This window comes from Sinocyclocheilus rhinocerous, unplaced genomic scaffold (assembly GCF_001515625.1).
Source record: "Sinocyclocheilus rhinocerous isolate Xijiao unplaced genomic scaffold, SAMN03320098_v1.1 scaffold1952, whole genome shotgun sequence".
NCBI lineage: Eukaryota > Metazoa > Chordata > Actinopteri > Cypriniformes > Cyprinidae > Sinocyclocheilus > Sinocyclocheilus rhinocerous.
The window spans coordinates 88,378-92,985 of NW_015650723.1; positions in this window are offsets into that span (position 1 = coordinate 88,378).

Genomic DNA, 4,608 nt, shown 5'->3' on the forward strand with positions numbered 1-4,608 from the left:
TAAATACCATTTTAAAAATCCTTTCCTAATTGTATTTGTCGCAATAAATGAACAAACAATGGAAGGGAGGCCATAAACAGCATCTAGAAAGAGTTTTTGACAATACTGATAGGCCTACATGCAAAATACTGATGTTTGCATCTTCTCTCCAGACTTTATATAAAATATCCTTTCTTACCTTATGCTCTTGTAATAGTTCATTCATGCTGCAGTCCACTGAGAAAAAGCTTCCAACAAAAGCTGCTGACTGAGCTGAAACCTGGCCAAAGATTAAAGCACCCATCCGGTGGCCTGGACATCCATCCTCACTCCACTGGCTCGGCTGGGGTCTGTTTGCCAAGGCCATTGAGTCTGTGGTATGGAAAAAGGGCCTTGCTGGTGGTTTACAGTTAAGCCTCACCAGCGTTCCAGGTGAAGCCCCCAGGATTACCCTAATGCTGCCGCACGGACCAGAGGGGAAGTCATTATGTCTGCCATCGGAGTTATGGCTTCAGAGCTACATTGGTCAGTTAGATGAGTTAAATACTCCACACATAAAATTTTTGCTAAGCCATCTCACTGTACATGTGTATGTGTGTCAGTGCACTTACTATATGATATTAAACTATTACTGTGAAAAAAACAGCAGTTTGCAATATACCAAAAACATATATAGGCAAGAATATTAATATTGATAATAATTGTCATAATTTGTTGGTTTGATTTATTTCTCTTTTCTGTACAGAATTATTCTGATAATAATTCTGGAATAATTCACCCAAAAATTCTGTCATTTACCCTCATGCCAATCTAAACTCAACTGATTGTATTTCTTCCGCATAACACAAAGGAAGAGATTTTGAATTTGAAGAGTGTTTAGCCGCTTTTGTCCATACAATGAAAGTCAAAAGTATAGGTATTCAAGGGCAGGCTTTAAGATGGTTTAGATCCTACCTTTCCGATCGCTATCACTTTGTCTATTTAAACAGGGAATCATCTCAATTAAATCCAGTAAAGTATGGGGTGCCACAAGGATCTGTCCTAGGCCCTCTGCTATTTTCAATATACACATTGCCCCTTGGTAATATTATTAGAAAATACTGGATTAGTTTCCATAGTTATGCTGATGAAACTCAACTATATATTTCAACAAGGCCAGATGAAACTTCTAAATTATCTAAGCTAACAGAGTGTGTTAAAAATGTAAAAGACTGGATGACCAATAATTTTCTCCTATTAAGTTTGGATAAGACCGAGATATTACATATTGGACCAAAAAACAGTACACAGAATCTCATTGATTACAATTTGCATCTAGACGGATGTACTGTTAGTTCCTCTACTTCCTCTACAGTTAAACATCTGGGTGTTATATTAGATAGCAACTTGTCTTTTGAAAATTATATTTCCCATGTTACAAAAACAGCATTCTTCCATCTTAGAAACATTGCCAAGTTACGGAACATGCTACCTGTTTCTGATGCAGAAAAGCTAGTTCATGCATTCATGACCTCTAGACTGGACTATTGTAATGCACTGCTAGGAAGACCTCAGATGATGCCAAACCTCAGACAACACAAAACTACCAAATTTTGCTATAAGTTTGATCGCAACATATAATCATTGCTGTTAGTGTTCACTGTCTGGCTGTGAAATCTTTACTGATTTTTACAAAGTAAACAGGAATAATAATAATACTGTATTATTTCAAGACGAACACTTCCTGGACAGAAGCAGCATAAGTTTACTTGATTATCCATACATCATTTTTTAGAAAAATCGTGTTCAAATTTGAGTATCAAATATGATTCATCAGGCATTAAAGGAACATTTATTTGTTCATTTCTCAATAATCATGTTATTATATTGCATTGTATGTTTTAATAATAAAACTAAACATTTAAATATCATCTTACAAAGACATTATTAGGAGATATGAGTGACAACTGATATTTATATAATTTTATTTATCATTTACATTACATTACAAGCTATCAGAATTTCATCTCACTTTTTGGCCATATAAAGCATCTGCACCAAATTGCAAATTTTTGCTCAGTTTTGGTCTCTGAATAAAACTGAGCCATTCATTCATCCATATTCTGACTATATCATACTATATGATCCACAAAAGCCTGATGCATCAAATATAACTAAAAAAAAAAAACATATAAGCCTTCTGTATGCAATGTTTTTTTAAGATTTCTATATACTATATATATATACTGTATATATTATATATATATATATATATAGTTTACATGTATTCACAGATGAAATTCCAATAGCTTGTAATGTAAATGATAAATAAAATGATATAAATATCAATTATATATATAAATATATATATTCTTGACTATTATTTCTTTTTTTACAGGGTTAAAAATACATACTGATGTCTAGTCTCATTCTGCAGCCTATATGGTAAAAAATATATGATATATTATATTTGCTAAATGTATGTTATAGGCCTAAATGTGAAGCTCAATAAAATATATTTTTAAAATAAAAAATATATTTAATTTCAAACTTCATATTCCAAAATATATTTCAAAATGTATTTCATGGTGAAGACAATACATTTCCAGCCTCAGCAGAATGTGGATGATGATCACATTTTAGAATTGGTTAAAATTGCATTCTAAAATTCCAGTAGAGTAACAGGAATATAACTACATAAATATTTGGTCACACTATATTTTAAGGTATAGTTATCATTATTAACTAACTATTAACTACAACGTTTGCCTCAATAAACTCCTAAGTACTGCTTATTAATAGTTAGGTAGTTGTTAAGATGAGGTATTTATTGGTTTGGATTAAGGATGTGGAATATGGTCATGCAGAATATGGCATGAATATGTGCTTTATAAGTACTTATAAAGAACCAATATGCTAGTAACATGCATGCTAATAAGCAACTAGTTAACAGTGAGAATTGGTCCCTATACTAAATTGGGTATCACTTTATTTTAAGGTGTCCTTGTTACCAGTGGTGTAGTCCTAAAGAAAAAAGTGGTTTACTATTCCCCAGTCGCCCCCAACCCCCCCACCACCAAAAAAAAAAAAAAGAAAACGCGTGATTCTGTTGAGCTTATGAATGCAATGGCCAATCAGAGGCGCTCTGATGAGTCATCGCTGAAACACCGGAGTTTTGTTCACTGCGCACGTAGCTGACTGAATTCTGGTCTCTGGCAAATTAATTCTCTCATCAGAAACAAGGAAGTGCAGTTGTGCGTACTATGTAAGTAAGATATGCATTTCACAGTGTAAACAGCTCCAGTGCTTATAATGGGAGTTTTGACTCATGCCCCCTCAAAAATAATAAGTGCATGAGGCCCCTGATAGAAACTATTTAGCTCTCTGGAGTGCAAACACAAATACGCACTGGATACAGCTTCAACTGAGGGCTCTTGCTTTCTTTAGCGTTTGCTTTCTCTATCATCCTCGTAAACGCGGGCCTGAAGCCAGGGATTATATTTTGGGATGCTTGGCTTCAAACTGTTGGACATGTGGTTCTCTCTCTTACACGCACAAAGACATTTAACGTTTATAAATAAAATAGTTTCGGGAAAGTCGGTCATACCCGAGTAATTCACAGTCACACGCGCTCTCTTCCTCTCGATCTCTCTTCAATAACTGCATAGGCTACGGCTCAATCCTCCGTTAATAGATCTAAAATGACGCTTTGTAATTATTAGTAACAGAGGCTCAGGATGTTAGTAAAAAGATGCTAAATTAGTTTCGCGTCGTGGCCGCACTTAGGCTTGCTTTTTCGATACTAGCGTGAAAATGTTTCCACTGACTGACTACCATACTTTCTTACAGCGCGTGGCCGCTGCTGCAACGAGAGAACTGCGCTCATTGCAGCTCAAAACACCGAACACCGAGCGCGAGCTGCACTGATTTCTTCAACAAAAACACGTGGACATCACAACCCTTACCAAAATTAACCATGGTTTTATCGTAGTAAAACTGCTTAATTTTATTTTGTGTGATTTCTGAATGCTTGAGACTATAAAACCAATCAGACAACAGTATTAATACAATTATAGCCATAGGTAACTGTCTAGAGCTACAATTGTAATTTATAAATATTCCAATTTTTATTAGAGTTCTATTTTGACCTTTTATAGTAGGTATTTTTTATATATTTTTTTAATTTATTTTTAAGGAGGGGGCACAACAATGCTATTCTGCTTAGGGCACCCATTTGGCCAGCAGCTGCCCTGAATATTCAATACAATAGTGGATTTAACATTAAAATGTAAAGTCCCTTCTCACTTTAAATACTTTGGCGAGTTAATAAGAATATTGGTAACACTTTAGAGTCCAATTCTCACTATTAACTAGTTGCACTGAAAAAAATGTTTGATTCATCCAATGCCCTAAGGGCAAGTTATTTATTTTTCATTGGCTCAAGTTAAAAAATATAGATGTGAATCATTACCCTAAATTTTTTTAATTGGATGAATCAAAAAAAAAATTCAGTGTGGTTATTAGCATGAATATTACTGGGATATAGGCTGTTTATTATTACTTAAAGGGGTCATATGATGCGATTTCAATTTTTCCTTTCTCTTTAGAGTGTTACAAGCTCTTGGTGCATAAAGAAGATCTGTAAAGTTG